Here is a 12,706-nt window from a genome sequence, read left to right on the forward strand (position 1 = left end):
CACCATACATTCACTTTACCACATTTACCACCCCATATATTATTTCTTCTGCTTTCACTTCACCATGCACTTACATTGCACATTTACCACCTCATATTTTACTTATACTGCATTAACTTCACCATGCACTCACTTTTTCACATTTATCACCTCATATTTTACTTCATCTGCATTCACTTCAACATACATTCACTTTGCCACATGTACCTCCCCATACATTACATCTTCTGCATTCAGTTCACCATACATTCACTTTGCCACATTTACCACCCCATAGTTCACTTCTTCTTCATTCACTTCACCATGCATTAACGTTGTCACATTTACCACCTCATATTTTACTTCTTCTGCATTCAATTCAGAATGCAATAACTTTGGCACATTTATCACCTCATATTTTACTTTGTCTGCTTTCACTTCACTATGCACTCACATTCCCACATTTACCTCCCCATACCTTACGTATTCTGCATTCACTTCACCATGCATTCACCTTGCCACATTTCCACCCCATATTTTACTTCTTCTGCATTCACTTTGTCACATTTACCACCTGATATTTTACTCCTTCTGCATTCAATTCAGCATGCATTCACTTTGCCACTTTACCTCCCCCTAATTTACTTCTTCTGTATTTAATTCAGCATGCCTTCACTTTGTCACATTTACCACCTCATATTTTACTTCTTTTGCTTTCACTTCACCATGCACTTACATTGCCACATTTACCACCTCATATCTTACTTCTCCTGCATTCACTTCAACATACATTCACTTTGCCACATGTACTTCCCCATACATTAATTCTTCTGCATTCACTTCACCATACATTCACTTTGCCACATTTACCACCCCATAGTTTAGTTCTTCTGCATTCACTTCACCATGCATTAACGTTGTCACATTTACCACCTCATATTTTACTTCTTCTGCATTCACTTCACTATGCATTCACTTGTTCACATTTACCACCTGATATTTTACTCCTTCTGCGTTCAATTCAGCATGCATTCACTTTGCCACTTTCACCTCCCCCTAATTTACTTCTTCTGCATTCAATTCAGCATGCATTCACTTTGTCATATTTACGCCCTCATATTTTACTTCTTCTACTTTCACTTGACTATGCACTTACATTGCACATTTACCACCACATATTTTACTTCTGCATTCAATTCAGCATGCATTCACTTTGCCACTTGTATCACCTCACATTTGACTTCTTCTGCATTCACTTCACCATGTATTCACCTTGCCACATTTCCACACCATATTTTACTTCGTCTGCATTCACTTTGCCATGCATTCACTTTGTCACCCTTACCACCTGATATTTTACTCCTTCTGCATTCAATTCAGCATGCATTAACTTTGCCACATTTACCTCCACCTAATTTAGTTCTTCTGCATTCAATTCAGCATGCATTTATTTTTTCACATTTACCCCCTCATATTTTACTTCTTCTGCATTCGTTTCACCATGCATTCACTTCGTCACATTTACCACCTCATATTTTACTTCTTCTGCATTCACTTCAACATACATTCACTTTGCCAAATTTACCACCCCATATTTTACTTCTTCTGCATTCACTTCACTATGCATTCACTTTGCCACATTTACCACCTCATATTTTACTTCTTCTGCATTCACTTCACTATGCATTCACTTTGCCACATTTACCACCTCATATTTTACTTCTTCTGCATTCACTTCACCATGCATTCACTTTGTTACATTTACCACCCCATATTTCACTTCTTCTGCATTCAATTCAGCATGCATTCACTTTGCCACATTAATAACCTCATATTTTACTTCTTCTGCTTTCACGTCACCATGCATTCACTTTGCCTCATTTATCACCTCATATTTTATTTCTTCTGCATTCAATTCAGCATGCATTAACTTTCCCACATTTACCTCCCCCTAATTAACTTCTTCTGCATTCAATTCAGAATGCAATCATTTTGTCACATTTACCCCTCTTATTTTACTTCTTCTGCATTCACTTCAACATACATTCACTTTGCCACATGTACCACCCCATAGTTTACTTCTTCTTCATTCACTTCACCATGCATTAACGTTGTCACATTTACCACCTCATATTTTACTTCTTCTGCATTCAATTCAGAATGCAATAACTTTGCCACATTTATCACCTCACATTTGACTTCTTCTGCTTTCACTTCACTATGCACTCACATTCCCACATTTACCTCCCCATACCTTACGTATTCTGCATTCACTTCACCATGCATTCACCTTGCCACATTTCCACCCCATATTTTACTTCTTCTGCATTCACTTTGCCATGCATTCACTTTGTCACATTTACCACCTGATATTTTACTCCTTCTGCATTCAATTCAGCATGCATTCACTTTGCCACTTTACCTCCCCCTAATTTACTTCTTCTGTATTTAATTCAGTATGCCTTCACTTTGTCACATTTACCACCTCATATTTTACTTCTTTTGCTTTCACTTCACCATGCACTTACATTGCCACATTTACCACTTCATATCTTACTTCTCCTGCATTCACTTCAACATACATTCACTTTGCCACATGTACTTCCCCATACATTAATTCTTCTGCATTCACTTCACCATACATTCACTTTGCCACATTTACCACCCCATAGTTTAGTTCTTCTGCATTCACTTCACCATGCATTAACGTTGTCACATTTACCACCTCATATTTTACTTCTTCTGCATTCACTTCACTATGCATTCACTTGTTCACATTTACCACCTGATATTTTACTCCTTCTGCGTTCAATTCAGCATGCATTCACTTTGCCACTTTCACCTCCCCCTAATTTACTTCTTCTGCATTCAATTCAGCATGCATTCACTTTGTCATATTTACGCCCTCATATTTTACTTCTTCTACTTTCACTTGACTATGCACTTACATTGCACATTTACCACCACATATTTTACTTCTGCATTCAATTCAGCATGCATTCACTTTGCCACTTGTATCACCTCACATTTGACTTCTTCTGCATTCACTTCACCATGTATTCACCTTGCCACATTTCCACCCCATATTTTACTTCTTCTGCATTCACTTCAGCATGCATTCACTTTGCCACATTTACGCCCTCATATTTTACTTCTTCTGCTTTGACTTCACTATGCACTTACATTGCCACATTTACCACCTCATATTTTACTTCTTCTGCATTCAATTCAGCATGAATTCACTTTGCCACATTAACCCCCCCTAATTTACTTCTTCTGCATTCAATTCAGTATGCATTCACTTTGCCACATTTATCACCTCACGTTTTACTTCTTCTGCATTCACTTCACCAAGCATTCTCTTTGCCACATTTACCACCTCATATTTTAATTCCTCTGCATTTGCTTCACCATGCATTCACTTTGCCACATTTACCACCTCATATTTTACTTCTTCTGCATTCAATTCAGCATGAATTCACTTTGCCACATTAACCCCCCCTAATTTACTTCTTCTGCATTACCTTCACCATGCACTCACTTTGTCACATTTACCACCTCATATTTTACTTCTTCTGCATTCAATTCAGCATGCATTCACTTTGTCAGATTTACCCCCTCATATTTTAATTCCTCTGCATTTGCTTCACCATGCATTCACTTTACCACATTTACCACGTCATATTTGACTTCTTCTGCATTCACATTTACCATACATTCATGTTGTCACATTTCCCTCCCAATACTTTACTTCTTCTGCATTAACATCACCATACATTCACTCTGTCACATTTACCTTCCAATACGTTACTTCTTCTGCAAACACTTCACCATGCACTCCCTTTGCCTCATTTACCACTTCATATTTTACTTCTTCTGCATTCAATTCAACATGCATTCACTTTGCCACATTTACCTCCCCCTAATTTACTTCGTCTGCATTCACTACACCATACATTCACTTTGTCACATTTACCACCTCACATTTTACTCCATCTGCATCCACTTCACTATGCATTCACTTTGCCAAATTTACCACCTCGTATTTGACTTCTTCTTCATTCACTGCACCATGCACTCACTTTGCCACATTTACCATCTCACATTTTACTCCATCTGCATCCACTTCACCATGCATTGACTTTGCCAAATTTACCACCTCGTATTTGACTTCTTCTTCATTCACTGCACCATGCACTCACTTTGCCACATTTACCACCTCATATTTTACTTCTTCTGCATTCGCTTCACCATGCATGCACTTTGCCACATTTACCACGTCATACTTCACTTCTTCTGCTTTCACTTCACCATGCACTCACTTTGCCACATTTATCACCTAATATTTTACTTCTTCTGCATTCAATTCAGCATGCATTCACTTTGCCACATTTACCACCTCATATTTTACTTATTCTGCATTAACTTCACCATGCACTCACTTTTTGGCATTTACCACCTCATATTTTACTTAATCTGCATTCACTTCAACATGCATTAACGTTGTCACATTTTCCACCTCATATTTTACTTCTTCTGCATTCACTTTACCAACATTCACATTTACCATACATTTACGTTGTCACATTTCCCTCCCCATACTTTACTTCTTCTGCATTCACTTCACCATACATTCACTTTGCCACATTTACCACCCCATAGTTCACTTCTTCTGTATTCACTTCACCATGCATTAACGTTGTCACATTTACCACCTCATATTTTACTTCTTCTGCATTCACTTTACCAACATTCACATTTACCATACATTCACGTTGTCACATTTCCCTCCCCATACTTTACTTCTTCTGCATTCACTTCACCATGCACTCACATTACCAGATTTACCACCTTATATTTTACTTCTTCTGCATTCAATTCAGCATGAATTCACTTTGCCACATTTACCACCTCATATTTTACTTATTCTGCATTAACTTCACCATGCTCTCACTTTTTCACATTTACCACCTCATATTTTACTTAATCTGCATTCACTTCAACATACATTCACTTTGCCACATGTACCTCCCCATACATTACATCTTCTGCATTCACTTCACCATACATTCACTTTGCCACATTTACCACCCCATAGTTCACTTCTTCTGTATTCACTTCACCATGCATTAACGTTGTCACATTTACCACCTCATATTTTACTTCTTCTGCATTCACTTTACCAACATTCACATTTACCATACATTCACGTTGTCACATTTCCCTCCCCATACTTTACTTCTACTGCTTTCACTTCACCATGCACTCACATTACCAGATTTACCACCTTATATTTTACTTCTTCTGCATTCAATTCAGCATGAATTCACTTTGCCACATTTACCACCTCATGTTTTACTTCTTCTGCATTAACTTCACCATGCACTCACTTTGTCACATTTACCACCTCATATTTTACTTCTTCTGCATTCAATTCAGCATGCATTCACTTTGCCACATTTACCACCTCATATTTTACTTATTCTGCATTAACTTCACCATGCACTCACTTTTTCACATTTACCACCTCATATTTTACTTAATCTGCATTCACTTCAACATACATTCACTTTGCCACATGTACCTCCCCATACATTACATCTTCTGCATTCACTTCACCATACATTCACTTTGCCACATTTACCACCCCATAGTTCACTTCTTCTGTATTCACTACACCATGCATTAACGTTGTCACATTTACCACCTCATATTTTACTTCTTCTCCATTCACTTTACCAACATTCACATTTACCATACATTCACGTTGCCACATTTACCTTCCCATATTTTACTTCTACTGCTTTCACTTCACCATGCACTCACATTGCCACATTTACCACCTCATATTTTATTTCTTCTGCATTCAATTTAGTATACATTCACTTTGCCACATTTATCACCTCATATTTTACTTCTTCTGCTTTCACTTCACCATGCACTCACATTACCAGATTTACCACCTTATATTTTACTTCTTCTGCATTCAATTCAGCATGAATTCACTTTGCCACATTTACCACCTCATGTTTTACTTCTTCTGCATTAACTTCACCACGCACTCACTTTGTCACATTTACCACCTCATATTTTACTTCTTCTGCATTCAATTCAGCATGCATTCACTTTGCCACATTTACCACCTCATATTTTACTTATTCTGCATTAACTTCACCATGCACTCACTTTTTCACATTTACCACCTCATATTTTACTTAATCTGCATTCACTTCAACATACATTCACTTTGCCACATGTACCTCCCCATACATTACATCTTCTGCATTCACTTCACCATACATTCACTTTGCCACATTTACCACCCCATAGTTCACTTCTTCTGTCTTCACTTCACCATGCATTAACGTTGTCACATTTACCACCTCATATTTTACTTCTTCTGCATTCACTTTACCAACATTCACATTTACCATACATTCACGTTGTCACATTTCCCTCCCCATACTTTACTTCTACTGCTTTCACTTCACCATGCACTCACATTACCAGATTTACCACCTTATATTTTACTTCTTCTGCATTCAATTCAGCATGAATTCACTTTGCCACATTTACCACCTCATGTTTTACTTCTTCTGCATTAACTTCACCATGCACTCACTTTGTCACATTTACCACCTCATATTTTACTTCTTCTGCATTCAATTCAGCATGCATTCACTTTGCCACATTTACCACCTCATATTTTACTTATTCTGCATTAACTTCACCATGCACTCACTTTTTCACATTTACCACCTCATATTTTACTTAATCTGCATTCACTTCAACATACATTCACTTTGCCACATGTACCTCCCCATACATTACATCTTCTGCATTCACTTCACCATACATTCACTTTGCCACATTTACCACCCCATAGTTCACTTCTTCTGTATTCACTTCACCATGCATTAACGTTGTCACATTTACCACCTCATATTTTACTTCTTCTGCATTCACTTTACCAACATTCACATTTACCATACATTCACGTTGCCACATTTACCTTCCCATATTTTACTTCTACTGCTTTCACTTCACCATGCACTCACATTGCCACATTTACCACCTCATATTTTATTTCTTCTGCATTCAATTTAGTATACATTCACTTTGCCACATTTATCACCTCATATTTTACTTCTTCTGCTTTCACTTCACCATGCACTCACATTACCAGATTTACCACCTAATATTTTACTTCTTCTGCATTCTATTCAGCATGAATTCACTTTGCCAAATTTACCACCTCATGTTTTACTTCTTCTGCATTCACTTTACCATACATTCTCATTTACCATACATTCACGTTGTCACATTTCCCTCCCCATACTTTACTTTTTCTGCATTCACTTCACCATACATTCACTTTGTCACATTTACCTTCCCATACTTTACTTCTTCTGTAATCACTTCACCATACATTCACTTTGTCACATTTACCTCCCCATATATTATTTCTTCTGCATTCACTTCACCATACATTCACTTTGTCAAATTTACATCCTCCATATTCACGTCTTCTGCATTCACTTCACCATACATTCACTTTTTCATATTTAGCACTTCATATTTTACTTCTTCTGCATTCACTTCATCATGCATTCACTTTGACACATTTACCACCTCTTATTTTACTTCTTCTGCATTCACTTCACCATGCATTCACTTTGCCACATTTACCTTTCCCTTAATTTGGTTATTCTGCGTTCACGACACCATACATTCACTTTGTCACATTTATCACCTCATATTTTACTTCTTCTGCATTCATTTAATGCATTCACTTTGCCACATTTAGCACCTCATGTTTTACATCTTCTACATTCACTTCACCATGCACTCACATTGCCACATTTACCACCTCATATTTTAAATCTTCTGCATTCACTTCAACATACATTTACTTTGCCACATTTACCACCCCATATTTTACTTCTTCTGCATTCACTTCACCATGCATTCACTTTGCCACATTTACCACCTCATATTTTACTTATTCTGCATTAACTTCACCATGCACTCACTTTGTCACATTTACCACCTGATATTTTACTTCTTCTGCATTCAATTCAGAATGCATTCCTTTTGTCACATTTACCCCTCATATTTTACTTCTTCTGCATTCGCTTCACCATGCATTCACTTTGCCACATTTACCACCTCATATTTTACTTCTTCTGCATTCACTTCAACATACATTCACTTTGCCACATGTACCTCCCCATACATTAATTCTTCTGCAATCACTTTGCCACATTTACCACCCCATAGTTTAGTTCTTCTGCATTCACTTCACCATGCATTAACGTTGTCACATTTACCACCTCATATTTTACTTCTTCTGCATTCAATTCAGCATGCATTCACTTTTCCACATGTATCACCTCACATTTGACTTCTTCTGCTTTTACTTCACCATTCACTCACATTGCCACATTTACCTCCCCATACCTTACGTATTCTGCATTCACTTCACCATGTATTCACCTTGCCACATTTCCACCCCATATTTTACTTCTTCTGCATTCAAGTTGCCATGCATTCACTTTGTCACCCTTACCACCTGATATTTTACTCCTTCTGCATTCAATTCAGCTTGCATTCACGTTGTCACATTTACGCCCTCATATTTTACTTCTTCTGCTTTCACTTCACTATGCACTTACATTGCCACATTTACCACCTCATATTTTACTTCTTCTGCATACAATTCAGCATGCACTCACTTTGCCACATTTACCACCTCATATTTTACTTCTTCTGCATTCAATTCAGCATGCATTAACTTTGCCACATTTACCTCCACCTAATTTAGTTCTTCTGCATTCAATTCAGCATGCATTTATTTTTTCACATTTACCCCCTCATATTTTACTTCTTCTGCATTCGTTTCACCATGCATTCACTTCGTCACATTTACCACCTCATATTTTACTTCTTCTGCATTCACTTCAACATACATTCACTTTGCCAAATTTACCACCCCATATTTTACTTCTTCTGCATTCACTTCACTATGCATTCACTTTGCCACATTTACCACCTCATATTTTACTTCTTCTGCATTCACTTCGCCTGCATTCACTTTGTTACATTTACCACCCCATATTTCACTTCTTCTGCATTCAATTCAGCATGCATTCACTTTGCCACATTAATAACCTCATATTTTACTTCTTCTGCTTTCACTTCACCATGCACTCACTTTGCCACATTTACCACCTCATATTTTACTCCTTCTGCATTCCATTCAGCATGCATTAACTTTGCCACATTTACCTCCACCTAATTTAGTTCTTCTGCATTCAATTCAGCATGCATTAACTTTGCCACATTTACCTCCACCTAATTTAGTTCTTCTGCATTCCATTCAGCATGCATTTATTTTTTCACATTTACCCCCTCATATTTTACTTCTTCTGCATTCGTTTCACCATGCATTCACTTCGTCACATTTACCACCTCATATTTTACTTCTTCTGCATTCACTTCAACATACATTCACTTTGCCAAATTTACCACCCCATATTTTACTTCTTCTGCATTCACTTCACTATGCATTCACTTTGCCACATTTACCACCTCATATTTTACTTCTTCTGCATTCAATTCAGCATGCATTCACTTTGCCACATTTATCACCTCATATTTTATTTCTTCTGCTTTCACTTCACCATGCACTCACTTTGCCACATTTACCACCTCATATTTTACTCCTTCTGCATTCAATTCAGCATGAATTCACTTTGCCACATTTATCACCTCATATTTTATTTCTTCTGCATTCAATTCAGCATGCACTCACTTTGCCACATTTACCACCTCATATTTTACTCCTTCTGCATTCAATTCAGCATGCATTCACTTTGCCACATTTATCACCTCATATTTTACTTCTTCTGCATTCAATTCAGAATGCATTCATTTTGTCACATTTACCCCTCTTATTTTACTTCTTCTGCATTTGCTTCACCATGCATTCACTTTGCCACATGTACCTCCCCATACATTAATTCTTCTGTATTCACTTCACCATACATTCACTTTGCCACATTTACCACCTCATATCTTACTTCTTCTGCATTCACTTCAACATACATTCACTTTGCCACATGTACCTCCCCATACATTAATTCTTCTGTATTCACTTCACCATACATTCACTTTGCCACATTTACCACCCCATAGTTGACTTCTTCTGCATTCACTTCACCATGCATTCACTTTGCCACATGTATCACCTCATATTTTACTTCTTCTGCTTTCACTTCACGATTCACTCACATTGCCACATTTACCTCCCCATACCTTACGTATTCTGCATTCACTTCACCATGTATTCACTTTGCCACATTCATCACCTCATATTTTACTTCTTCTACATTCACTTCACTATGCATTCACTTTGTCACATTTACCACCTCATATTTTACTTCATCTGCATTCACTTCAACATACATACACTTTGCTACATGTACCTCCCCATACATTAATTATTCTGCATTCACTTCACCATGCATTCACCTTGCCACATTTACCACCTCATATTTTACTTCTTCTGCATTTACTTCACCATCCTCTTACATTTCCACATTTACCACCTCATATTTTACTTCTTCTGCATTCAATTCAGCAGGCATTCATTTTGTCACATTTACCTCCTCATATTTTACTTCTTCTGCTTTCACTTCACCATGCACTTACATTGCCACATTTACCACCTCATATTTTTACTTCTTCTGCATTCGATTCGGCATGCATTCACTTTGCCACATTTACCACCTCATATTTTATTTATTCTGCATTAACTTCACCATGCACTCACTTTGAACCATGTACCACCTCATATTTTACTTCTTCTGCATTCAATTCAGAATGCATTCATTTTGTCACATTTACCCCTCATATTTTACTTCTTCTGCATTCAATTCAGAATGCATTCATTTTGTCACATTTACCCCTCATATTTTACTTCTTCTGCATTCAATTCAGCATGCACTCACATTGCCACATTTACCACCTCATATATATTTTACTTCTTCTGCATTCAATTCAGCATGCATTCACTTTGCCACATTTGCCACCTCATATTTTACTTCTTCTGCATTCGCTTCAGGATGCATTAACTTTGCCACATTTGCCTCCACCTGATTTAGTTCTTCTGCATTCAATTCAGCATGCACTCATTTTGTCACATTTACCCCCTCATATTTTACTTCTTCTGCATTCGCTTCACCATGCATTCACTTCGCCACATTTACCATGTCATATTTGACTTCTTCTGCATTCACTTTACCATACATTCTCGTTGTCACATTTCCCTCCCCATACTTTACTTCTTCTGCAATCACTTCACCATACATTCACTTTGTCACATTTACCTCCCATACATTATTTCTTCTGCATTCACTTCACCATACATTCACTTTGTCACATTTACATCCTCCATATTCACTTCTTCTGCATTCACTTCACCATACATTCACTTTTTCATATTTACCACCTCATATTTCACTTCTTCTGCATTCACTTCATCATGCATTCACTTTGACACATTTACCACCTCTTATTTTACTTCTTCTGCATTCACTTCACCATGCATTCACTTTGCCACATTTACCTTTCCCTTAATTTAGTTATTCTGCATTCACGACACCATACATTCACTTTGTCACATTTACCACCTCATATTTTACTTCTTCTGCATTCATTTCATTCATTCACTTTGCCACATTTACCACCTCATATTTTACTTCTTCTGCATTCACTTCAACATACATTCACTTTGCCACATGTGCCTCCCCATACATTACTTCTTCTGCATTCACTTCACCATGCATTTACTTTGCCACATTTACCACCCCATATATTATTTCTTCTGATTTCACTTCACCATGCACTCACTTTGTCACATTTACCACCTCATATTTTACTTCTTCTGCATTCAATTCAGCATGCATTCACTTTGCCACATTTACCACCTCATATTTTACTTATTCTGCATTAACTTCACCATGCACTCACTTTTTCACATTTATCACCTCATATTTTACTCATCTGCATTCACTTCAACATACATTCACTTTGTCACATGTACCTCCCCATACATTACATCTTCTGCATTCAGTTCACCATACATTCACTTAGCCACATTTACCACCCCATAGTTCACTTCTTCTGCATTCACTTCACCATGCATTAACGTTGTCACATTTACCACCTCATATTTTACTTCTTCTGCATTCACTTCACCATGCACTCACATTACCAGATTTACCAGCTTATATTTTACTTCTTCTGCATTCAATTCAGCATGAATTCACTTTGCCACATTTACCACCTCATGTTTTACTTCTTCTGCATTAACTTCACCATGCACTCACTTTGTCACATTTACCACCTCATATTTTACTTCTTCTGCATTCAATTCAGCATGCATTCACTTTGCCACATTTACCACCTCATATTTTACTTATTCTGCATTAACTTCACCATGCACTCACTTTTTCACATTTACCACCTCATATTTTACTTAATCTGTATTCACTTCAACATACATTCACTTTGCCACATGTACCTCCCCATACATTTCATCTTCTGCATTCACTTCACCATACATTCACTTTGCCACATTTACCACCCCATAGTTCACTTCTTCTGTATTCACTTCACCATGCATTAACGTTGTCACATTTACCACCTCATATTTTACTTCTTC

This window comes from Ambystoma mexicanum, chromosome 14 (assembly GCF_040938575.1).
Source record: "Ambystoma mexicanum isolate Mex_15411 chromosome 14, UKY_AmexF1_1, whole genome shotgun sequence".
Classification (NCBI taxonomy): Eukaryota; Metazoa; Chordata; class Amphibia; order Caudata; family Ambystomatidae; genus Ambystoma; species Ambystoma mexicanum.